The 27,249-nt window shown below is 41.0% G+C and overlaps 1 protein-coding gene across 5 annotated transcripts in view; it reads left to right on the top strand.

The window, feature by feature from the left end:
• Window positions 1-27,249, top strand: part of taok1 (TAO kinase 1) — a 113,699-nt gene that overhangs the window by 28,451 nt on the left and 57,999 nt on the right. The window contains exon 1 of one of the 5 annotated variants that reach the window (XM_033046286.1): window positions 26,703-26,758. The exons of the other annotated variants lie outside the window; for them this stretch is intronic. The gene's annotated coding sequence lies outside the window, so the exon portion shown is untranslated. Of the gene's footprint in view, window positions 1-26,702; window positions 26,759-27,249 lie in introns of those variants that run through there. 5 annotated transcript variants of the gene reach the window in all.

Raw genomic sequence — 27,249 nt, 5'->3', positions numbered from 1 at the left:
AGATGGAGAGGGGGAGGAGACGGCAGGAGAGAGGGATGGGGAGGGGGAGAGATGTGTGGGGGAGGGATGGGAGGAGGGAGATGGGGTAGGGGAGGGAGGGAGGGAAAAGATTGTGGAGGGAGAGGGGTAGGGGGGAGAGAGGGGAAATAGTGGGGAGGGAGAGTGGGAGAGGGAGGGGGGAGAGAAGTGGAAGAGTGGAGAGTGAGGGGGAGAGGGGTAGGGGGAGTGGTGGAAGAAGGACAGGAGGAGGGGTGGAAGAGAGACAGGGGTAGAGAGGGAAGGGGGGTGGGGTAGAGAGGGAAGGGGGTGGGGGAGGGAAGGGGGAGAGGGGAGAGAGGGGTGGGAGGAGGAGAGGGGTGGGAGGAGGAGAGGGGTGAGGAGAGGGGGAGAGAGGGATGGGGAGGGGGAGAGAGGGATGGGGGAAGGGGAGAGAGGTGTGGGGGAGGGGGGGGAGGGATGGGGACAGTCCATCTGTTACCCATTCCCTATCACCCCCAATCCTCTTTCTCTATTCCCACACACGTGATGCCGAGCGTCGACACGGGCTGCGGAGTGGGGGGGGGGGGGGGGGGGGGGGCTGGTGCTGGGGCTGGTGCAAAGGCATATGTAAATGGATCCATTCCGATTGGACACCTGTGAGCATTGGGCATTGTGACATCACACGATGGAACGTTCACCAGGGGCTGGGGCTGGGGCTGGTGCAAAGGCATAGGTATATGTAAATGGATCCATTCCGATTGGACATATGTGAGCATTGGGCATTGTGACATCACACGAAGGAACATTCACCAAAATTCTATGGGTGAGAAGCCAGTTTTCTTTTGAAATTTGGGGGGGGGGGGGGGGGGGGGAGAAGATTTTATTTAAAAATATGTAAATAATCACGACGAAATTTAATAAGGAGTGGATACTTGGAATGAAAAGTGAAATCTCTACCGAAATGGAAAAAATCTTGGCGATTCTGCGTCTGGTGTCGCCGTTGCAACGAATCAAAGGCAGAAAGGCGGCCGGCAGCCGGTCGGCCACAGACTTTTATATGATAGATAGATAGATGCCTGAGATTTAAAGAAAATGGGAGAATTGCAATTCAGTTTGCTAATTTGCTGCAGTTTTCTCCTGTTTCTCACTTTATTTTTGTGATGGTATGTGCAATATTTGGGATCCTAATTGGGGCTGCAAGTGGTCAGCATTGTATCATTAGTTATATCTTAAATTGCATGAACAATAAATATATAACGTTGGTGAGTTTTTTTTTGATTATTGTCATATACACCAGGAAACAATAAAATTCCTTGTTTGCGTGAAACTCTCATAAACAATGTATTTTTAGATCAACAAGGTTCCAATTTACTTAATATTAATGGGCAGAAAGAACTGTTTGGAGAATCAGATTTCAAGTCTAAAAAAATTTGGGAGAGAAAATTAAACTTTCGACTTTGTAAATGAACATAAAACCAATACAAGCATGAGGTGCAATAGTAATTTAAAAAATAAATAAATAAATAAATGGTATCAGGACCTGGCATTGGGAGATAAAACAACAAAAACAGACTTGGTTGGTAGTCTTTCTGCGGAGTTTAATGTTATAATAGAGCGATTGTCCTTACTTTCTTTTTCTTTCTTTTCTAGGGTCTACTTTCTTACTTTACTTCCTTCTCTAACTTCTTTTCTAAGGGGCTTTCTTTTCCCAACACTCTCCTGCACTTCACAACTCTTGCGCACCTTCTTTACTTTCCTTACTTCTATCTTTTTCTTAAAGCTTTAAAAAAAAAAAAAAATGAAGCGGTACAAAAAATGTATTAAGATATATGTGTTGTGTGTTATTGTAATTTACCGTACTTCTAATAAATAAAAATAAAAAAAAAGAACATAAAACCAATTCTTGGTCTTGCAAATCTGTGCTTGGTCCTTTCTTATCATTTACTTTAAATTATTTTTGTATGGTAATAATGTGTGATAATTTTTAAATGGATAGATTGTACACATCACTTCAGTGGTAGTGTCCTTAAAGAGTCTGTGCTTGTGCTTTTCTTGGTATATTGAATGGCTCTTTATGTTTAATCTTTATGTAGTTTTGTATCTTGTTGCTTTTTTGGTATGACTGTATGGTCAATCAAATTTCACTGTACCTCGGTACACGAGACAATAAAGGACCATGTTAATTTACAAAGTTGAAAGTTTAATTTCTCTCCCAAAGGACCATTGAACCATTGAGTTAGCTTTGTGCACAGGACAAAATGCATTCCAATGTCAGAAAGGAACAGATTCTGAGGCAGATTCTGAGGGACTCAGTGCAGCCAACGCCAAGGCTCTGTGGGGGAGGACCACAGTCTAGGGTCCTTCCGCTGCTGGACATGGGGGGCAGGGTGTGGTGGAGAAGCCCCTCAAAAATAAGGGAAGGGATTCCACGCCAGTGGACCACATGAGTGGGAAGGGTGGGGGATAAAGTTGTGTCATTTGTGTAAACAGTATTGAATGTTTGTATAGCCTCCGAGAATGTCGGATGAATTTTTTGCACGGTTGGATTGTGCATTGTCATTAAGCCCTGTATTATATATATTTATTACTTGAATAAAGTTTATTTTGAAATTAAAAAAAAAGATCCCTAGATAATTAAAGAAATAGGAATTAAAAATGATAATGAAATGCTATCATTGAAACTAATTGAATAAATCTGTGTGTATTACTATTAATCGCAAAGTATTTATGGGTTAGGATTTGCTACTTGTTTGCTTTTTCTCTTTTAAGAATAACGCTTCTGCTGTCTTTAGGGTTGCAATTAACCTTTTTAAGAACAAAACACTAACTGGTTACACAAAATTGCTGGAGAAACTCAGCGGGTGCAGCAGCATCTATGGAGCGAAGAAAATAGGCGACGTTTCGGGCCGAAACCCTTCTTCAGACTGAAGAAGGGTTTCGGGCCGAAACGTCGCCTATTTTCTTCGCTCCATAGATGCTGCTGCACCCGCTGAGTTTCTCCAGCAATTTTGTGTACCTTCGATCTTCCAGCATGAATGAATGAATGAATGAATGAATGAATGAATGAAAACTTTATTGTCATTCAGATATACACCTAGACACAGTGCACCTTGAACGAAATTTCGTTGCATTTGACTCTCCAATCAGGTAAATAGTAAAAGTAAAAGTGCTAGGTGCGTCCATAAAAATGCCTCATGTGCATGGTTCTGTAAAATAAATATATATAAAAAGTTTTTAAAAAGTGTCGATATTTAAAAAGTTCTAGCCTCGGTTTTGTTGATTGTTCAGTAATCTTATGGCCTGGGGGATGAAGCTGTTGCAGAACCTGGTTGTCAGCATCTGCAGTTCCTTCTTGAACACTGTAACTGGTTAAGCCAGTGGAGTTGAATATTCTACAATTCCTTTGTGACTTGTAGACTCGTGGTTCTTGCGTGAACTGTTTGAATATTTGCCAAAGATTTTTAGATTTTAGGATTAGATTTTTGAATTTAAACAATTATTTTTAATCTAAATGTATCAAATGATTATTTAATCATCCAAACTTCAATTGAGGACTGCATTAGGCTAAGTTATGGTTAATAGTCCTTTTCACAATGGCAGGCAGTGACTAGTGGGGTACCGCAAGGCTCAGTGCTGGGACCCCAGCTATTTTCAATATATATTAATGATCTGGATGAGGGAATTGAAGGCAATATCTCCAAGTTTGCGGATGACACTAAGCTGGGGGGCAGGGTTAGCTGTGAGGAGAATGCTAGGAGACTGCAAGGTGACTTGGATAGGCTGGGTGAGTGGGCAAATGTTTGGCTGATGCAGTATAATGTGGATAAATGTGAGGTTATCCATTTTGGTGGCAAAAACAGGAAAGCAGACTATTATCTAAATGGTGGCCGACTAAGAAAAGGGGAGATGCAGCGAGACCTGGGTGTCATGGTACACCAGTCATTGAAAGTAGGCATGCAGGTGCAGCAGGCAGTGAAGAAAGTGAATGGTATGTTAGCTTTCATAGCAAAAGGATTTGAGTATAGGAGCAGGGAGGTTCTACTGCAGTTGTACAGGGTCTTGGTGAGACCACACCTGGAGTATTGCGTACAGTTTTGGTCTCCAAATCTGAGGAAGGACATTATTGCCATAGAGGGAGTGCAGAGAAGGTTCACCAGACTGATTCCTGGGATGTCAGGACTGTCTTATGAAGAAAGACTGGATAGACTTGGTTTATACTCTCTAGAATTTAGGAGACTGAGAGGGGATCTTATAGAAACGTACAAAATTCTTAAGGGGTTGGACAGGCTAGATGCAGGAAGATTGCTTCCGATATTGGGAAAGTCCAGGACAAGGGGTCACAGCTTAAGGATAAGGGGGAAATCCTTTAAAACCGAGATGAGAAGAACTTTTTTCACACAGAGAGTGGTGAATCTCTGGAACTCTCTGCCACAGAGGGTAGTCGAGGCCAGTTGATTGGCTATATTTAAGAGGGAGTTAGATGTGGCCCTTGTGGCTAAGGGGATCAGAGGGTATGGAGAGAAGGCAGGTACGGGATACTGAGTTGGATGATCAGCCATGATCATATTGAATGGCGGTGCAGGCTCGAAGGGCCGAATGGCCTACTCCTGCACCTAATTTCTATGTTTCTATGTTAATATCACAAGCTTTCTGAAGGTAAGATAGGCAGTACTAAGCTGAGGGCAATGGGCAGATTTGGTAATATCAAAACATGACACAACTTTTTGCAATATTATTGTGTACCACTAATATGTGTTGCTATAAATGCTTTAGATGATGCATCAATTCTCTGAATGATACTTAGTTTGAAATAATATTTCTAATTGCAATTTGAGTGGCTTGAATTATTTGGTTAGACCATGTTGTTTAACAGGCTTTTAGACAGTCGGTCAGAAACCTATAACCAGTAGTTATTCCAATCAGTCTGAAGAAGGGTCCCAACTGGAAACATCACCTATCCATGTTCTGCCGGATCTGCTGAGTTACGCCAGCATTTTGTGTCTTTGTTTATGTGAACCTGTTGCACTCAGCATAGCCAAAATCAGGATTTGGGAAATCTCAGGCCCAGAAGAACAATGCATCCGATTGTTGGTCGAACATGATACTATGGTCTGTATGAAATCTAAGAGTGAACCAGTTATATTACGTATGACTTTTATATTGTTGCAGCTTTGTTCTTTATTTTACGTTTGAGTTTTTGAATATCAGCAGCAGCAATGTGAATTACAGTCATAGAAAACCTCATATTTTGTATAATTTGTTTCCAAAATTTGTTTACAAGCTCTTAAAAATGCATCAAAAAACCCCAAGATAAATAAAAAACCATGGGAAGGAAGAGATTCCCAAGCTATTTTAATACTGAATTATTATTCACTGATGGCTTCAGCACTTTTGGGGAATTTGTCACGTATTATTTGCTACTTCTCGGGTGAACTATTTGACATAAAATGGCCCAGAATGTGTATTGTGATTAGTGTTTCAAAACATTCACCTTGCCACCAATAATTAATAGATGTATGTCTTGGTGTGTGTTTGATTATGTATATGATCCATTAACTTTTTCTGAAGAAAGAAAATAGTATTGAAATATTGCTTTATAGCAACTAGATCATCACATATCTACGATATAAATGGCGTTGAATTGTCATTGTGCAATAATCTTTTGCGCTGATTTTAGCTTCATAGATAACTATACTATAAATAACAAAACATACAATAAACACAAATTAACATCCACCAAAGTGAGTTCACCAAGCACCTCCTCACTGTGATGGAGGCAAAAGTCTTAGTCTCTGTCTCTTCCCTCCTTGTTCTCCCTCTGCGCTGAGGCGATCGATCCAGGCCGAAGATGCCGCTCTCCAGTCCAGCGGACCTCCGTGGTGATGTCGCCGCTGCCGAAAGCCGGAACGCCGTCTCCGCTCCGAGTCGGCCCGCCACAGCCTCAGCTCCGAGTCCCGCTGCATCAGCTCCGAGTCCCGCTGCCTCAGCTCCGAGTCCCGCAGCCTCAGCTCCGGGCAGCTGCATCAGCACCGAGTCCCGCTGCAACAGCTCCGAGTCCCGCTGCCCCAGCTCCGAGCCCCGCAGCCCCAGCTCCGGGCCGCTGCATCAGCCCGAGTCCCGCTGCCTCAGCTCCGAGTCCCGCAGCCCCAGCCCTGGGCCGCTGCATCAGCTCCGAGTCCCGCAGTCTCAGCTCCGGGCCGCTGCCGAAAGCTGGAACGCCGCATCAGCGAGTCGGGCCACCGCTGCCTCGGCCCCGAAGACGGCCAGCGTTGCGTTGGTAAGTCCTGGCTGGCTCTGCCTCCGGAGCCTCGAGGTCGGTCGCAGGTTGGAGACCGCCAGCTCCGCCATTAGGCCTCAGCGCAGACGGAGGCAGAGAAGGGGGATACGACGAGAAAAAGTTTCACCCCCCCCCCATAACACAACCCAACAAACTAAAACTTAGCCAAAACAAGACAACAAAAACAAAAAAGTAAAGACAGACGGACTGCAGGCGAGCCGCAACTGTTAACAGCGTTAACAGCGCCGCCACTTCCGGAACGTTAACCTACTGGAAACGTACACTGATCATAGCTCAGTGAGACCAGTGTGTCATCCTGCTGCTTAACAAGTATTGAAATCAATAAGGATCCCCCACCAATGAAATGAGGATGCATGAGCCAAAACGCTTGAGACCCCAGTGTAAATATAGAGATTTCAGACATGCCATGCCCGATTCTGATGACAGATCAGTAACTTACTGACATTTCCCAGCACTTAAGGCCAAATCTGCGAGCTTATTCATTAAATGTGCTGTAGAAAGCATTTACTGGGATGCATCACAGTTTGCTTTGGGAATAGCACCATCCAAAACCGCAAGAAATTGCGCTGCTCAGACCATCACACAAACTAACCTCCGTTCCATTGACTCCATTTATACCTCACACTGCCTCACAAGGCCAGCAGCATAATCAAGAACCAGTTGCACCACTCTTCTACCCTCTCCCATCAGGCAAAAGGTATAGGTGTGAAAATGCACACCTCAGGATTCAGGGACAGTATCTTCCCAACTGTTATCAGGCAACTGAATCATCCTACCACAACCTGAGAGCGGTCCTGAACTACTATCTACCTCATCAGGGACCCTCTGTCTATCTTTACTGGCTTTACCTTGCACTAAACGTATTTCCCATATCATGTATCTGTACACTGCGAATGGCTCGATTGTAATCATGTATTGTCTTTCCACTGGCTGGTTAGCACGTAACAAAAACTTTTCACTGTACCTCGGTACACGTGACAATAAACTAAACTGAACAACTAAATAGCAATCACAGAGCTGTGAGAAAGTAAAAGAAAAATAAATGATATCTTTAATGTATTGCATTTGCTTTAATGTTTTAAGCTACTGCGTTTTGATTTATTTAATTTTAGTTGTTTTAATTTTAATTGTTTGGAAGAATTGAAAATCTTCACAGCTTTGATACTAATTTAGAGGCAGGACTTTGCCACCTGCCAAACGTTTCTGGTGGACTTTATTGAGAGAGGCTTGTCCTGGGTAACCCACATTACCTAATTACATTGTTTGAGGTTTCCCTTCACTATGAACCTTGCTGCATTGTTTCTATCAGCAAGATTGGCCACTCAGATCCATGGCAGTTAAACTGGGAATGAACATAAGAGCTGAACTGTACGTAGGAAAATCTGGGCCATTCATTGTAAAATAAACGGGAATGATGGGAAAGGAATGCAAATAGATTAGGTGATTTCATTCTCACATTAAATACTAAGAGGAAAAAAAAGAGAGACTGAGAAGAACGAGTATGGGAAAAAATGTAATTAGATGTGAAATTTCTACAATTTCCAATTTGAGCAAAGGACTATTTAAAGGAATGCAATTGAGCAATTTAAATGGTTCCTTTTCTGGTCTTGACTGATAATGAACATTGCAGTAACAATCACTCTAAATAGCTTGCATGGTTAAGTTCCAGCCTTAACATTTTCTAGGATGTTTACTGGGCAATTAGAGTGCAAATTCAGCAAGTGCGCTTTTTAAAAAAAGGGAAGGTGATTGATTGTGCAAAATAGCAGAATAAATGAACGGCTCTGTAATTACAGTGTGTCTCTTGACTTGTTGAGTTTACAGTTTCACACATTAACTTTTTAAATGCCACTTTTTTGCCTTTTGATCATTTGCTTCTATACTTGGTGTTTGATTTTTTATGCTTTTCATTTTTGCTCTCTGCTGTATTGCTCAACTTCTGGCAATCTCCTGTTGTTTCCATTCATTTGGGAAAGTGATTTTTATCCAGAGGTGTGAGATCCTCAGGGACTGAGAAGTTAGGAACCGTGGGTTAAGGGGCAATGAGTTGGGAGGAGATTGTTCACTTGAGCTGCTTGGAATAGGTAGACTATGCTGGGTTTCAAACAGGTGGAGAGGACAGAGAGAAGCATCTGTTCCTGAACATTATTCAGCAGGTCGTACTCTAGAATAGTCCCGCATGAGGAGGCATGTTTTGGCAAGGAGATGGTAATGGGTACCTGGATGGAGCTGTAGATTTCTGATGTCTGGTTGGGAAAGAAGGGAATTGTGGCGCTAAGAAGTATTTTGGTCCTAATAAGACTTTTAGAGTCAATGTCTGAAAGATGTCACTATTGTAATAGTGCACAGAACAATCAATCAATCAATTAATCAACCTTTATTATCATCTTGCAAGCAACGGTTGTACAGTGCAAAATGAGAAGACGTTTCCCAGGGAATACCAGAACATCGCACATAAAACGTAAACATTTCACACATAAAATACAAAACAATAAAGACAATCCAGTCCCTGATAGTTAAAAAGTATAAATAGTTAAAAAGTGCAGGTAAAAACAGCAACATTAAAATACAAGTAAAAACAGTCATAAAATATTTATATCCCACTTTAAGTAACAAAACCTTTCAAGGCAGCACTGGAACATTATTTGACACCTGGGGAAATGTGATTTTTAACATTAGATTCTGTGTGGGTTTATTATTTGTGAGAAAATCTGAGCTTTTTGATTAGGGTGCATTTAGATGATGTGATTCCTTTAAAAAATGTACATGTTGTACTAAAACATCAGTTGCACTGATGGATATAAACAAAAACAAATATTTGGATATACTCAAGTAAATGAAAAAGGAAATTGTATTTCCAAGATTGTTTCTGTATTTTATCTCTATAAAGAGAAGTGAAGTTTGTTTATTTTTATGCTCGCATTTCAAAGGCAAACGGGTTGCATTGTTTGGCATGTATCTTATATTTCTAAAGTAGGAGGATTTTAGGTTGCTATTTGAAAGGAAGTGAAAATGCAGCTGTAATCCACCAAGTATTTTCTTCTTTGATTAATTTCCCATGTGGGTGGAAATATTTAATTTACTTTAAGAAGAATTAAAAACCACATCTTTATTAATATGCAACAAATGTGGAGGCAAGTGTTTACATGTAGCAAGTATAGTTTGATAAAGTTATACATTGCTGATGTTTGGATGATTAAACATGCGATTAACACTGTCTCTCCCCATTGTGTAGAGTGTTTGCAATATTTTTCTTGTAAACAGCATATGTTGCTGATCTCTGAGGAAATTAACTGGAGCACACTCTGATGCAGCTGAGAATGTCGGGGGATATGGACTTTAACTTGCTCTGTTAGTTGCTTTGAAATTTCAGCTGGTTATATTGTGATGTGCTGTAATCAAGCTTCAATATACTGAAGTTAACTTGGACTTGGTGTTGTGTAGAGCACAGAGTCCTGGAGTAACGCAAGGGGTCAGGCAGCATATTGGGTCCAAATGGATAGGCAAAGATGGATTTGAAGTTTATGATACCAAAGATGAATGGCCACATGAAACACTGACATGTTTTTTTTAATCCTTAGTGTTCATAAGCAAAATAGTCCTACGTTGAAACATAGAAAATAGGTGCAGGAGTAGGCCATTCGGCCCTTCGAGCCTGCACCGCCATTCAATATGATCATGGCTGATCATCCAACTCAGTATCCTGTATCTGCCTTCTCTCCATACCCCCTGATCCCTTTAGCCACAAGGGCCACATCTAACTCCCTCTTAAATATAGCCAGTGAACTGGCCTCAACTACCTTCTGTGGCAGAGAATTCCAGAGATTCACCACTCTCTGTGTGAAAAATGTTTTCCTCATCTCGGTCCTAAAAGATTTCCTCCTAATCCTTAAACTGTGACCCCTTGTTCTGGACTTCCCCAACATCGGGAACAATCTTCCTGCATCTAGCCTGTCCAACCCCTTAAGAATTTTGTAAGTTTCTATAAGATCCCCCCTCAATCTTCTAAATTCTAGCGAGTACAAGCCGAGTATATCCAGTCTTTCTTCATATGAAAGTCCTGACATCCCAGGAATCAGTCTGGTGAACCTTCTCTGTACTCCCTCTATGGCAAGAATGTCTTTCCTCAGATTAGGAGACCAAAACTGTACGCAATACACCAGGTGTGGTCTCACCAAGACCCTGTACAACTGCAGTAGAACCTCCCTGCTCATATACTCAAATCCTGTTGCTATGAAAACCCTTTAAACTGTAGTATCCATTAAAACAAGCCATTTGAAGGTAAATGTGATATCAGTGGCAGAGAGTAGGTTTGGAACTGATATTTGATCTATGCCTTGATATTGGGACTAGTATAGTATGCAGCTATAGAATGTTAAAGCTTCAGTGTAGAAGGTGACTATTTGGCATCTTGTGCTGCATCCACCACTAAAATAATTACAGAATTTATCATCCTTCACTTATTTTTTTAATTTATGGTTTGCAATAGTTTCTGTGTTGACCTGACTTTGCACAAAATAATTCATGTTTCAAGGGTGCCTTTCTTCGATAAATTACTTATTCTCCCATTCGAGGAAGTAACCATTGCTTATTGACTTCATTAAAATCATCCATGAACATTTGAAACATGGAAGATTGACACAGAAGAAGAAGACGAAGAAGAAGATTCCAAAAATCTCCTGTAGATTTTTTCAGTGATCCATGTTTTTGTATATTTAAAAAACGCATTTGAAATATATTTTCATAAGTTTCTGATTATTGACTTTAATACTGGTAGATAGCCCACAGCTGCTCAATCTTGGTCAAACTAATACTTTGAACAAAAATGTAGGATTACTGTAATTTCTGAACTAAATGCCTCTACATATAAAATCCATAAATGTCAATGGATGTTTTACGACATAATACAAACATCCAAAAATTGGACGGAGTCAGCCTCTCAGCCTTTTCAAAACATGTTCCACCATTTAATAAAATCATGGCTATAATCTCAGATCTACATGTAGTGTACTCGGTAACCTTTTACCTTCTTTCTTATCAAATATCTGTCTATCTCTGCCTGAGCAGTGATTCACAGATTCTGCTTCATCTGTCCTCTTGTTGGAGTATTCCAAGGATATGTGACAAACTGAGAAACAAACATCCTCCATCTCTGTGTCTTTAATGGATTCCGCTTGTTTTGGAATGGAACTGATTCTTGTGGCACATTGCTTATTACATCTAGAAAATAACCACAACTCTGTTTAGAGATGGCCAATTAATTCTCCATCCATACCACATTTTACACGAGTTCTTGTTTTTGGAACTTATTAAATGTATTCTGTGGATGTACTGAAATTTCTGGTTTATTTTAACTGCAATTAGTTTCTCAAGGAGGTCCTTAAAAAAATGGTCAAATGTGACTCACAAATAATATTGATATTGTCCGATTTCTTAATGTACCAGCACAGTTGCTTTTAAAGGAATCTGAAAATAATGGCACCTTTGGTAGTTTTTTAGCTATGCTTTGTTTTTCGACTAAATTTGCGCCTTGGCGCACAAATTTTTCTCCCTAAGTGCATTACGTCGCACTTAACCAGCACTGAATTAGTTCGTCTGTCTGTCTGTCTGTCTGTCTGTCTGTCTGTCTGTCTGTCTGTCTGTCTGTCTGTCTGTCTGTCTGTCTGTCTGTCTGTCTTCATTCTGTAAGCTCTTTGCGTTTGTGAAGCTTTTTGCAATTCTTGTTCACTAAAGCTCCTACTTTTATGTTCAGTGGCAGAGAGTTTCTTCATGTTGATAGATCAAAATCCTGGAACTCTCTTTGTAATCCCATTGTGGGTATACCCACACTTCATGAACACCGACTCATGGTCAGCGAGCAATTAAATGGCTCAGCCCGCGAAGCAGTATTATAAAACTGCATAATTGTGCTGCTCTGTCAGATGCTGGAATGAACCCCTGATCTCCAATGACACTCCTACAGTAAAGAATCACCCGTGGCTCATTGCCTATTGAGATGTTGTCTGTAGGATTGATTTTGGGCAAACTAGGGAGAACAGTGTGGTCAAGAAAAGACACAAAATGCTGGAGTAACTCAGTGGGTCAGGCACCGTCCCAGTAGTAACATGGACGTTTCGGGTCACAAACTCTCTGAAAGAAAGGGTCCCGACCGGAAATATCTCATCCATGTTACTCCGGGGATGGTGCCTGGCCCGTAGTGTAACTCCGCATCTTGTGTCTTTCATTGGTAAACCAGCATCTGCAGTTTTATGTTTCTATAGAACATTGTGGCCATTGTGGCGGAGGTATGGAGCACTTTGCTGCACATCTGGATTATTGTGGGCATCTGGCAGTAACGACTGTGTGTATTGACAGAGAGGCTGGCTCCCGGATCTCCTTCATCATTACCTGTTGGAAGTGATGGAAGTTTTCTGCTCTTTGGCTTTATAGCTCTTCAAGCCTGGTGATTTTCCATGATGATAAGCTCAATGGGATCGGCATGGCTGGTCCCTTTGGCTGTAGGAGGGGGCCAGACCCCCTTACGATGGTCCATGTTCACCGTCCTGAACTCAATGTCTCTGCTCTGAACAGTTGCAGAGCTGAGCCCACTCCACACAGCACCAGCCCATACACACTGCCTCTCTACACTGAGCTGTAGATAATTCTTTGCTGTGCAAGTGCCAGCGAATTCACACTAGGTTCCAAGCAGAACAGTGTGTGGCAAGTGGGAAGGCAGTGGTTCATGCTGGGTCTCGGGCACTTGGGTTCCCAATAGAGCAGCTCGCAGCAAGCAGCATGTAGAGCAAGGGTTTGTGCCAGCGCTGTTAGTAAAATATCACTCTCTGTATATAATGGTATATAGTAAAACACTGCTAATCCACAAACCGACAATTCGGAAATCCAGCTCACCAGGTGATGCTTGCTGCGTTCCTTCCGCAGGCCCTGATGCCTTATGCTTCCTCTCCTCCCGCCGCGATCCAAGCTCGCCCAATCTGTGTTGGGGGAAGGGTTGGTTAGTGTTCTTGTTTCTGGAGAAAGATGAATGCCAAGTGACGTACCTGTGGGCCAATATATCTTATCAATCTTCACCTAGGTCATCTTACTGAATGCTACCTGAAAATTCGCACATAAAATGTGTGTTGCTTTTGCAATCAGTTATTGCCCCACTATAAAGGAGGAGCCGGCGTGCTTTGTAACTTTGTCAGCGCTGTAGGTGGTTGCTATTTGTATACACTGTGTATGCATGGAAAAAATCTCACTGTGCCTAGTCACATGTGACAATAAAGTATTCCTATTCCTATTACAGGTACAGTACTATAAATTAAATTTGTCAAACATTCTTTCCTTTTAACAAATCTGTTGGCAGTTCAAAACTAACTGCATAGAATTAAATGCTATTAGCTTTACCTCAAATTATGGATTTAATGAAGTTGTTTTAACTTTTAACTAGTATATACTAAAGCAGTCTATGTTGGTCATTATTTGTTCCAGGGCACAATTTATACATCTGTGAAGTTAAATATTACAGTCTGAGCTTTTGCTTCTTGATGTTCAGAAGTTGAGGATGCATTGTCAGTAGACTAAGAATGCGGCAACGAGCAAATATTAAAAACATTATAACTTTAATGTGTAAGAAGGATCTGCAGATGCTGGTTTAAACTGAAGATAGACACAAAATGCTGGAGTAACTCAGTGGGACAGGCAGTATCTCTGAAGAGAAGGAACAGGTGACGTTTTGGGTCAAGACCCTTCTTCAGACCATGATGGGTATCTTTGTATCTTAAAGCAAAAATTAAATTGAAATCACTAGATTTCCAGTTTGAAAGCAGACTTCTTGTATTTAAAACAATGCTGATAAGTGAAATTTCACTGAGCAGGTGAGGTTTTGTTAGCCTATGGTAAGCATTACCGTTTACAAACTAATGAAACTACAGTTTAGATTGTAGTGATGCCGTTGCAGTTTATCTCACATACATTCACAGTTGAATATTTAACTATTGGTCAGGATCTTGTGGTAAGCAGTCAAATTATGCAATTTACTGCTGACCTCAAAGGAAGCATTGGCCAAGACCTAGTGATCTCTGTTGAGGGTTTCACCTTTTCAGGTTTGTTTTGCTCTGGCATCAGCTTTTGGGCAATGCTAGTTACAGTGATTTTATCAAGCAGTTCATCACATTGAAGAATGTGCATGGATAGTAAAACAGGAAGAAAAAGTACATTTTGATGAAATATTTAGAGTGAAATAAATATTGGAATGTACACAAAATTAAAAGTGTTATAAAGTAAGTTTTAATTATTTAAGATCATGGAATTTTGAAATGATTATTGTGGGAGGAATATGTTATTGAGGTTCGCAGTTTGGAGAAAGTAATGACTTGAAATGCTGCTTTTAAAAATTCAGAGTGCAAGTCATTTCCATTTTTATCAGTATTCATGGTTCATAAATAATTGAGGTGCTTATCAAATCAATAATTTAATTGATTGTATCTGTGCGCCCAAGTGGAGGAGCAACATTATTATAGTATTGTGTATGTTTCTATGTGTAATTTACTCGTGCAAGTACCATGAGTATTAGTTTCACTGTATTGGCAAGAATTCTTGAAAAATCTGGGCTGCCATTTTGGTTGCCCTCTAGTATCTGTTCCTTGCTGATCTGTTTTAAACAAAATCAATATACCAGGCGTGGGTCAATGTTGTAAGTTTACTTTTTCAGGAAGATGTGATTTAAAGGAAGATTGCAGTGCAGAAAGCAGGTATACTTCTCATTGCGTGTTGAAAAGGGAGTCATGTCGGCATGAACTCATTTGATTGAATCTGGGCCAGTTAACTGGGACAAGTGAGTCCTTCATTTCAGTCTCAAGGACAAGTGTTTAAAAAAAATTCAAAACAAATCTATTCTATAAGAGCACTGTTTCCTGTACCAAGAAATATTCCCTAAAGAGAATTAGTTGATTTCTCCATGTTTTTGTTCAAGAAAAAAAAATAGAGAGTGCATTCTATTGGCTATTCATGCCAAAAGAATCCAAGTTATCTTTTATTCAATAAATTGATCCCTATCTGTATGGCTCCACGTACATGAAATTGATCTCAACGCCATTGTGTAAGGAAAGGGGAATAAATCCGGGCTCACTTTCCTAATTAAAATATAGCAATTCTCATTGAAAATAATTGTTTTTCTGTACAGATATATCGGATGTTCGATCTAGGCTTGTACAATTCCAAGTGATACAGGTGTTAAGTAGCCAAAGGTTGAATAAGCTCTAAAAGCTGTCATTTCTTTTGAGGGTAAAAGTTAATTAGTAAAGATTTTCTTCCAGAAAAGACTTAACCCGTTTGTACATTTAAGTTACTATCTGCACCATCTGTTCTTATTTTTCCTACATTACAACAGACACAACACTGCAAAAGCACTTCATTAACAGATGTGCTTTTCAAAGTCCTACTGTTGTGAAAAACTGTTTATAAATGCATATCTTTTTTTTCCATTTTACCTATTCCTCTCCTGTCTGCATTCAATATTTATGATGTAGAATGATATAGAATGGTCATCGAGCGATACAACGTGGAAAAAGATTCTTCGGCCCAATTTGCCCATGCCGACCAACATGCCACATCTACGTTAGTCCCACCTGTCTACATTTAGCTCATATACCTCTAAACCTATCGTATCTACGTACATGTCCAAATGATGAGTGATAGTACCTGCCTCACCAACACCCTCTGGCAGCTCGTTCTATATAGCTACCACCCTTTGTGTTCTCAAAAAAAAGTTGTGCTTCAGGATTTTATTGCATCTTTCCCCTAACAGGGTGACCAAAACTGAACACAATACAGTCTGAAGAAGGGGTCTCGACCCAAAACGTCACCCATTTCTTCTCTCTAGGGATGCTGCCTGTCCCGCTGAGTTACTTCAGCATTTCTTCGGTTTGAACCAGCATCTATAGTTCCTTCAGACACATTACTCTAAACGTGGCCTCACCAATGTCTTGTTCAACTGTAGCGTGATGGTCCAACTTCTATACTCAATACTCTGACCGATGAAGCCGAATGTGCCAAAACCCTAACCTCCTGTCAGCGGTTTCATGAACAATGCACCAACTCTCCTAGATACTCTGCTCCACAATACTCTCCAGAGCCCTGTGTAGGTTTTGCCCATGTTGGACCTCCCAAAATGCAACACATTTCTTTGTATTACATTCCATCCCACCTGCCCAACCAATCAAAATCCTGCTGCAATTTCTGGACAACCATCTTCACTATCCACAATACCACTCACTTTAGTGTCTTTGCAAAGTTACTAATCTTGCCTTGTACATTCTCATCCAAATCATTAATACAGATGACAAACACCAATGGGCCCAGCACCGAACCCTGAGGCACACCACTCGTCACAAGCGTCCAGTCCGAAAAGCAACCTTCCACCATCACCCTCTGCTTCCTTCCATGGAGCCAATTTTCTATCCATTCATCTATCTCTCCTTGGATCCCGTGATCTAACTTCTAGAGTAGCCTACCATGTCAAATGGCAGTATTTTTTTATTTTAATTTATTGTATCCAGTTGACGTCAAAATAAAATCTATCAAAAATGACATGGTATTGAATAAAAGAAGCAACATAGAAGCGCATTGGTAGATTTGTTGCCACATTCCAAAGACGTGCAGCTATGCAGGTAACTTGGCTTCTGTAAATTGCCTAGTGTGTAGGATGCAAAAGTGTGATAACATAGAATAAGTGTACAGATGATTGATGGTCTGTGGGTCTAAGGGCCTGTTTATAAGTTGCATCTCTAATGTAATGTAAATCTAGCTTTTGATTTTAAATGATTTGACATCCTTTTTCCATAAATTGGATAGAATTCTATAACCTGGATAAAGATCCTTTATTGGAGGCCAAATCCTCTTCTGTTTTTTGGACTTCTGATTTTTTTTGGCTTGGCTTGTAATTTGTAAACACAATATTATACCATGACGTTTTACCTCTACTTGTCCTCTACTGCTAACAAGTCGTGCTTCAATTGCCTTATCTTATTCAATTGTTGAACTTTCAATTGGCGGCGCGACTCACCCGTTGCAGCGGCCCCTACAGCCTGTCTGTCTTTTTTTTTTTTTTTGTCTAGTTAAATGTAGTGTTTGGTATTTTTTAATACTGGTTTTAAATGTGTATATGTGGGGGGCGGGGGGAAATTATTTAAAATCTCTTCCCTGTCCGGGAGACCCGACTTTTTCCCTGTCGAGTCTCCGTTGTCGTTGGGGCCTAGCACCGTGGAGCGGCCTCCAGCCTGAACGACCCGGGGGCTCGGGAGACTGAGGAGCTGCGGAGATGCAGACTACTCACCATCGTGGGGCTGGCCGGCCTCGGAGTGTGGGGAGCGGTGGTGACTAGCTGCTGCGACTCGACTCCTGGGGCTCGGAGGCTCCAGCAACGCAGCCGCAGGTCCGGTGGACTGGGACCTCGCGGGACCGGGGGGAGAGAGAGACCGCTTCCCGGAGCTCCCGCAACACGACCTCTCCAGCCCGTGTCGCGGGGTTGGAACGACCCGGACCGGGACCGTACATCACCTGGCGCGGCTTCATGGCCGTGGGACTCACCAGCGCCCGTGGGGGTTCCAACCTTGTACTTTCAGACCGGGAGCGGGGCCGTAAATCGCCCCGCGCGGCCTAAAATGGCCGTGGGACTTATCATCACCCGCCTGGGGCTTGGACATCGGGAGAGACATGGAGAACAGGGGAGAGAAAAGACTTTGCCTTCCATCACAGTGGGTTCACTGTGATGGATGTTTGTGTGAATTTAATTGTGTGTATGTCTGTAGGACATTGTCTTTGTTTGTATGGCTGTGGAAACGAAATTTCGTTTGAGTCTCACTGGGGCTCAAATGACAATAAATTTGTTTTGTATTGTATTGTATTGTATTGTATTGTATTGTATTATTCAATGTTTCCAAGGCTGGTTGCAATAAATCCTGAGTTAATATGGTGATTTGTTGTTGAAATGATTTACAAGTATTTAGGATTTCATAGCAACAGATCAACTGAAATCAGTTCAGATTTAGAAATAAATTTGGCTGCTTTGCAATTTTGCAATTTAATTTTAACGTGGCAGATCAGAGGTTCCTCGTTTAGAGGGGAAACTAAGATGGCAGGAACAATTTAAATAGGTTTACATGGTTATTCATTGCTGCTTGATGATGTACACCATCAAATAAAAAGATAAATCAGAATACTTATGTTCCAAATCGATTATTGGTCACCATGAGGGAGGATATCCTACTCTGGTTCAACTTATTTCTGGACCTTTGATTGCATGACATGATAAAGCAACCGGTATCATTTGAATAAAGTAAAGAGGTGCAGACACAAAATGCTGGAGTAACTCAGCGGGACAGGCAGCATCTCTGGAGAGAAGGAATGGGTGACGTATCAGGGAATGGGTGGTGTTTCCTTCTCTCCAGAGATGCTGCCTGTCCCGCTGAGTTACTCCAGCATTTTGTGTCTACCTTTGATTTAAACCAGCATCTGCAGTTCTTTTCTTCACAGAGTAAAGAGATGTCTACCTATGCCACCTGATTTGGAATTTGGCAAAGGTGAACAACAAACTGTGGAGTAGAATTAAGAGTTAATATTATAGTGATCACAAAAGGTGCAGGAAATTAATTATTGCTCCACAAGTAGCAAGCAAGATGGCAACATTTCATAGATATATTTAGGTTTTACTTTTAAAATGTTTTGTTTGTGCAAATAAAATCAGCGTTAAGGGCCTGTCCCACTTACGTGATTTTTTTTGGTGACCTGCCGGCACCCGTCATAGTCGCAGCAGGTTGCCGAAAATGTTCAACATGTTCAAAATCCAGCGGCGACTGGAAAAAGATACGGCTCTTTGGGCGACTACTCACGACCATACAGGCGGCCTGTCACGGGGTGACATTTGTATGGTCTTGAGTTGTCGCCCAAAGAGTCGTACCTTTTTCTGGTCTATCTTCAGTGTAAAGCAACATCTGTAGTTCCTTCCACATAGTTAAATCTCTTGGAGGAACTGCCCGGTCGGTGGACCTGGCTCACCTGCCGCAGTCTCTGGCGGGACCGGGAACACGCCCGAAGGCTATTAAACTTATGAATGTTTGCTGGGTTTCCCTGATACTGATTTAGTTACACACTAATTATAATTGAAAGTATATTAATTTTATCTTCTCAAACACATTTCTCTCCTTTGCGGATTCTCTCGTTTTACAAATAACCAGAGAGAGAGTGAGTTCCCTCAGGACTCAAAGCTGTCAACTCTGTGTGGAGCCACAGGAGATGGGGAAGATCCTCGATGAGTCTCCTCTATCTTTACTGTGGAGAAAGACATGAGGATTGGGGCAGGCATTTCCTACTGTCCTTACTAATAACATATGGATTTAAAATAAGGATATAAGGATCTGCAGATGCAGAAATATTGAGTAAAACACGAAGTGCTGGAGTAACACAGCAGGTCAGGCAGAATCTGTGGAGGGAATGGATAAGCAATGTTTCGGGTCAGGATCCTTCTGCAAAATGCTTCAGCAATTGCCTCATAAATTATTGTGGGAAAACAAGAATTCTTTTGCATAATGTTACATTTTCTAATTTGCCTGCTTAGTTAAAGTGGTTTATAAAGTTAATGGAATTCAATGATTCTCATAGTTTTTGATATTTCAGTAACTTTTACATGGAATTTTAATTGAAAATCTAATGAGGAAATATTACAGGTATTTTGGGGGCATTCTATATCTCTCCCCCCTCCCACCCCTCCCCCATACTGCAACAGTATCTGTTGTTTGCAGACAAATTTAACCCACAGGTTAAAACAAATCATCAGTCTTTGCAATTGGATTGATAAACCAAAACCCAGTTTGATTGTTTAAAATATTATTTAGGCTGTCACGTTGCAGTAATCGATGCATCTTTATTGGGTGAAAAATCTAAGAAACTAATTTTTCTTTTGATTTTCAAGCAAAGATTGTTTTGCCAAGAATTTTGTCTATTGATTTGCAGCCAAGCATTTTAAATATCCTGTCTATGGGGAAAGGTCCATGCATGGGTGAATTTGGATAGCTTGCATCTTTTCAATGTAAAAGTTCAAGGTTAAACTGTTTATGAAATAAAGATAAGTACCTTGTTACCCGTATATAAAATTAAATGGCTATTGACTGAATTAGTATACCACGTGGGAGGGAACTTTGGTTCTGTACCTTCCCATACCTCTAGTTTTAGTTTTGTTTCTCCCTCCGTGACTCTCAGTCTGATGAAGGGTCTTGACCCGAAACATCACCATTCCTTTTCTCCAGAGATGCTGCCTGTTACTCCAGCTTTTTGTGTTAATTTGTTATGATTGGATGCAAATAAAGTATTCCGATAAATTTAAAATTCTTAAGGCACACTGCAAAAGAATGCTTTCTTGAGAAATATAATTAACTGTCTAGAATTAGGATTTGGTCAGTGCTATAACTGGATGTCACATTAGCAGCAGTCAATATAATTGCCAGCTCTGAGAAAGTGTAGGTGATTGGAGGTTATGTGACGATATTATAAATGTCAATCTATCATTTCAAAGTAGGGTATGAAGGATTCATTGCCAGTGAATTTCAATCTAACTCAGATTTGGTCTTGTTCCTGTCAGCATAATTAGACACTAAGTACAATATATAGGTGTCATGGTGCAGCTTATTTATAGCTTGTTTTAGTAATGCTTGCAAAAGGTCAGGCTTCATCAGCAAACAAGCACTTCTATTAAATGTTACGAAGTGTATAATATAATGCACTGACGAAAAATGGAGAACTCTTAAATTGTTGCGGTTGAAAGTGAATAGAAATTGCAGGTGCTGGAAATCGGAAACAAAACAGTGCTGGAATTATTCAGCAGGTTGGGGCATTCTGGAGAGGAAACAAATAACGTTTCAGTTTAATGGCCTTGTATCACTACTGAGATGGGTTGGATTTTTATTCTTGATACAGAGGAGAGGGAGGTGTGAGAAGCTCTGTGATCATGTGTAAATCAGGAGAAAATAAATGTTCCCACTGAGAGAAAATGGAGATCGTTTATTAGTTCTACATAATCTGTCTGGATTTTACATAATTAGAAGGAAAAATAAACCAAGAGGAATAAATGTAATTTTGGGTAGAAAGGAACTGCAGATGCTGGTTTAAACCGAAGATGGACACAAAAAGCTGGAGTAACTCCGCGGGACAGGCAGCAACTCTGGAGAGAAGGAATGGGTGATGGTTCGGGTCGAGACCCTTCTTCAGACGTCTCAACCCCACCATCCACCGGAGTCGGGTAGCAGCCGCGCGCCACCGCAGCTCTCCACGCTCCGAAGCCGGACAGCTCCACGATGGTAGGTCCGCAGCTCCGCCGGCTCCACGACTTGAGCCCCCAGGTCATTCCGGTTGGAGGCCGCTCAATCTGTAAGGATATGGAGCTGAGCTCCAACCAGCATGGTTATGTACATCTTGCTTAACCTGCTGAACCTCTGACAGCTTGGCAAGTATCAACACAAAGATGTGTGTTTAATGTACAGTAAAGAACACACACAACACTATTTCTATTTTTATATTGCAGCAATAATTTGATTATTCTTCACCGTCAGTGTTAATTGAAATGTTTTTGTTTTTTAATTAACTTAAGCATGTCTAAATCACCTATTTTAAGCTCAGAATAAAATACATTGTTTAACCTTAAGGTACATTTAAAAGTTATCTTAAGTCAGTGGAACTTGAGAATTTTTTTTCCTTCTGAAAGTGTAAAATAAATGTAGGGAGAATAATTGTAACTTTTTTATTCAGCATTTATTACCCAACACTAATAGTCTATAAATTGACTATTACAAAGCTCTTTTGGAGAATGGTAAATGATTCAGTCATGTTATGATGGGTCCGAAGTTGTACCTAGGCCAAACTGGCTAAATGTTAGAGATTTCCTTCCTTGGAAGAGTATTAGTGAACTAGATGGGTTTTAATGACAATATAGTGGCTTACTGATGCTTGTGTTTTTCCCCCAAGTTTATTTAATTAACAGAATTCTAATTCCCTAGCGTCTGGTACGGTTCAAGTCCATGTCTCTCGATGTTTGGTCCAATAATGAGAATTCAGCAACCTTAGCTCATTCAGTTTAATTTTGGTTCCTTATGGTGATGTATAGTACTGTTGGTGTGTAGTTCTATAATCCCCCTAATAATATGTTTAACTTCTACAAGAGAATGTGCTTGATTCATTCAGATTGAGGTGTGGTATATCATTGGTTCAGCTACACGCATGTAGAGTGCTGCTTTTCACGGTTAAAAAAGAAGCAAGAGCTGGAAGATGTTATATGTAATCTTTGGGAGAGCAATTTTCATTCACCAGGACATGAAAGATTGCTCTTTACTCCCCTTGTTTCAATGGCCCGGAATTTGCAGTTGTTGCCAACAGCGAAGAAAGATTCTCTTGAAGATTTAGTGAATTCTGTGGCATAACTACAACATTTTAGTCAAACCTCAGGGGAAGTCAGGATAGTGTGTGACATGAAAGGGCTTTTGGAAGTTTCCTGTGGGGTGAGAGGGTTCTGGTTTGGGAGATACTGTCAGAGAAACCTTGGCAGGTTGCTGCAGTATCTTTGTAAATGTCGAAAGGGGAAGTTACAATGCATCCATAGTGGAATGAGTGAATGTTTGTGTTGCCTGCAGCTCCCTTAACCTGAGTGGCATTGATTTAATTGAGTATTGTTGGTGTTCTACTCAGCCAGGCAAATAGAGAGTGTTCTATCATTCCTGTGACCGGTGGAAACGGGAGTCAGGACATTGGTCACAGCCTGTAGAATACCCAGCCTCTGACCTGTGCTCTTAGCTGTAATTGTTATGTTGCTTATTGAGTTAAGTTTCTGGTTAATGTAATTCCCGGAGTGTTGAATACAAGACCATTGAATATTAAGAGGTGGTTAGATTTTTTATTGTTGGAAATTGTTACTGCTGGTTATGTGTGTGATGTGAATGTCATGAACTTCAGCTGAAGAATTAAACATAGCATTGCATAATATGCATCTTCACACTTGATCTGATGATGAAGGGAATTTAATTGATGAAACGACTGATAATTTAGCATGTACCTTTCGAAAGGAGATGAGGAATTTCTTTAGTCAGAGAGTGGCAAATCTGTGTAATTCTTTCCCGCAGACGGCTGTGGAGGCGAAGTCATTGGGTATTTTTTAAGGCAGAGATTGTCAGATGTCAAGGATTATAGGGCAAAGGCAGGAGAATGGGGTTGAGAGGGAAAGATTGAACAGCCATGATTGAATGGCAGAATAGACACAATGGGCCAGATGACCTAACTCTGCTCCTATGACATATGAACTTATTTTCCATGAAGGCACACACAAAATATATTTGTTTTTACTGGCATTTCCTTACTTCAGTGTAATTTCCCACGTTCATTTTTGTGTATTTTTTTGCTTTTTACCAACAATGCAAACTTTTAGAGTTCTTTTATGTCTTTTGCGAGATTGCCCTCATATTTTATGTTTTCCTTGCCATATCATTTTTTTGGGTCCACGTTTGCTGAATACGGCAATTTTTCAGTCTTCAAGCTTACTGTTCTTTTTTGGAATGCATTAAGTATACTATCTTGAATTTGTTAACCACATAGAAACATTGAAAAAAAGGTGCAGGAGTAGGCCGTTCAGTCCTTCGAGCGTGCACCACCATTCAATATGATCATGACTTATCCAAAATCCGTACCCCGTTCCTGCTTTCTCCCCATATCCCTTGATTCCATTGGCCCTAAGGGCTATAACTCTCTCATGAATACATCTAACTCTCCCTTGAATACATCTAACTCTCTCTTGAATACATCTAGACCACCTTCTGTTTTTTTTTGGACTGAACAGATATATACAATAATACAATATACAATACAATATCATTTATTTGTCATTTGAACCTCACATGAGGTTCAAACGAAATTTGGTTTCTGCAGTCATACAAGAAAAGAACCAAGACACACACCAACATAATTTACACAAACATCCATCACAGTGAATCTCCTCCTCACTGTGATGGAAGGCAAAGTCTTGTCTCTCCCCTGCTCTCCATTCTTCTCACGATGTCAGAGTCAAAGCCCCCGGCGGGCGCTAGCAAGTCCCACGGCCATTTAAAGCCACGCCAGGCGATGCAAGGCCCTGCTCCGGGTCTTGATGTTGGAGCCCCCGGCGGGCGCTAGCAAGTCCGCGGCCACTTAAAGCCGCACCGGGCGATGTAAGGCCCTGCTCCAGGTCACTCTCAACCCCGCAATTCGAGCGGGAGAAGTCGCCGTTGCCGGTGCCCCGCAAAGCGGTCTCCCACCGGGGACCCGCGAGCTCCCGGTGTCACCATCCACCGGAGTCGGGTCGCAGCAGCGAGCCACCGCAGCTCTCCACGCTCCGAAGCCGGCCAGCTCCACGATGGTAGGTCCGCAGCTCCGCCGACTCCGCGACTTGAGCCCCCAGGTCGTTCCGGTTGGAGGCCACTCCACGGTGCTAGGCCCCAACGACAATGGAGACCCGACAGGGAAAAGGTCGGGTCCCCGTGCAGGGAAGAGATTTAAAAGTTTCCCCCACCCACTCCCCGCCCCCCACACATACACATTTAAAAACCCACTACAAACAATACCCTCAACGGGACAAAAAAAAAAAAAAGACAGACAGACTGCAGAGGCCGCTGCAACGTCGGTCGCGCCGCCCACCTTATGGTGGATATATTGTATTATTTACAATGTTAGGCATTGCTTGTTTGCAGTCAAATCTTTTAAGGAAGTTTCCCAATTGCCCTTGCCATCTTGCACAGCATTCCTTTGCAAAATTGTTTCGTTTGTAGATTTAAGATTCCGATTTCAGATCGAAAATCATTTGACTCTATCTTAACGTAAAATGTTTATAATTATAAATTCTCTTCCCTGTTGACACCTTATTATAAAATTATCAAATAACTGATCAGCATTGCACAATACTTGATCTAAAGCAGCTGGTCTCTGTCTGAAGAAGGGTTTTGGCCCAAAACTTTGCCTATTTCCTGCGCTCCATAGATGCTGCTGCACCCGCTGAGTTTCACCAGCTTTTTTGTGTTCCAGCTGGTCTCTAAGTTGGTTTCATAATATATTGTAGAAAACTTTTCATGTACATTTCATGAATTAAGACTACGCATTATTGTCTTAAGAAGGGTCACGACCCGAAACGTCACCTATTCCTTTTCTCCAGAGTTGCTGCCTGACCCACTGCGTTACTCCAGTTTTCTGTGTCTGTCCTCTGTTTAAACCAGCATCTGCAGTTCCTCCCTCCACATTATTACTGTTGGTTTGTTTATTTGTAGGTTTACAGACTTCACGATTGTTGTATCATCTCCTGTTGTATGTGCCTGTATTTTCTGATTTATACCATGTGCTATGTTATCACACTGATTGGCATCCTGTGTACAGCACCCACCACTCTGGCTTATTCTAGTTTAGTCTAGTTTTGCATTTTTGCCCTACCCTTCCAAGCCTCCTCTTTAAATGGTATTTGCGCACAATTAAAACATTTCAGTGTCAAAAGACAGTCTGTAGTTAGCATGTACTGTGTGATTTGTAAAATGCTGAATAATCAGTGTAGACTTAAAAAAAAAATGCATATGCTTTTTAAAGTATTTTGACTTCTTGAATTTGACTTGTTGTTCACCAATTTTGGTATGTTTTAATAGTTGCTAAATGATTCTAAATTGAATGTGAGAACAAAACAAATGGTGGATTACAATTTACATCAGTCATAAATAAAATTTATATGCAGCATTTTGTTTTAAATGTGTAATAATCGTACAAAAAGCTGCAGATCTGAGTTCAATGAATTGTAAAGGAAAAGAGAAGTGCTAACTACTTGTCTGTGACCACAGTCCAAAGAGAATTTTGAAAGTATAACAATGAAGCAATGGAGAGCAGTGGGTCACATGTTGTGCTGTGCAAATGGCAGGATCAGCAGAGTTGGCATTCGACTGTGAGTAAAGCTTGTGCTTGCTGATGACATTGTGGAGCCATTTGCCAAACAATAAAGCCAAACACAAGTGAAGTCACTGAGGAAGCCAAAGAATAATCCCCTCAGCTGTCTTTCTCCTTGTGCCATGTGACTTCATATCATTCTAGTAGCCCGCGTTCCTAGCCAGATCAACAGATGTATGGAGAACTGCATATAGGGATAGCAGCAGTTGTTCTTAAACAACAGAGTCCTTTTGTAGAAAGCCATGCTGTGAAAAGATACAACAGTGTGACATCATCCTACACCAGGAACATTCCTTTACTGTTCTTGGGTTCACTGTGTGTAACACTTCTCCTCCCCCATCGTTCCAAATTCGGACTATGATCATATTGTTTATTGTCCAGCAAAAGGGCTTGAAGTATTTTCAGTTTTTTATTATTAGAAGCTGTGGGTGCAACTCAAAATCGCCATTTTATCAGCATGTTGTGGTTCACTGCAGTGAAGTCCAGCAAGTTTTGTGAAGTTCAGTGAAAGATGTAGTAAGTTATCATTTTTCTTAGCTTTCTGGAAATGCCTTCTAATTATCATTTATTTTTAAGTACACAATGAACATTTTAATCATTCATTGTTTTACAATATTTGCAATAGTTTAATTGTATTTAGGCTTGTTGCTTTCTACAACCAGTTAGTTTTCTCTCAATGTTTGAGTTACAGAAGTTGAAGATGATGCGGATATAGATATGGCTTGACGGGTGAATGCCTATTAAATTCTCTTTAATGAAAGATGCATCCAAATCCAATATATTACAGTGTGATCTATTTTCTAATGTTCACGATGAGAAAATCAAGGAACACGTGCCTCGTGTGGTTAACTAATTCTGTTTACTTTACAAATGATCACCCTTGGAATCCAGGGAACTCAGTTCAAAAAAGTTAAAAGCTCAATCAATAGTCAACTTTTATTGATGTGGAATGGAGTTGAATGGTGCATGATTTGGGGTTAAGTTAGACAAAACACATCTGTTAGGAA

The sequence above is a fragment of the Amblyraja radiata genome, chromosome 28 (genome assembly GCF_010909765.2).
Source record: "Amblyraja radiata isolate CabotCenter1 chromosome 28, sAmbRad1.1.pri, whole genome shotgun sequence".
Lineage (NCBI taxonomy): Eukaryota > Metazoa > Chordata > Chondrichthyes > Rajiformes > Rajidae > Amblyraja > Amblyraja radiata.
The sequence above is the reverse complement of the archived record's forward strand: the minus strand, read 5'-3'. Positions and strand labels throughout refer to the sequence as shown.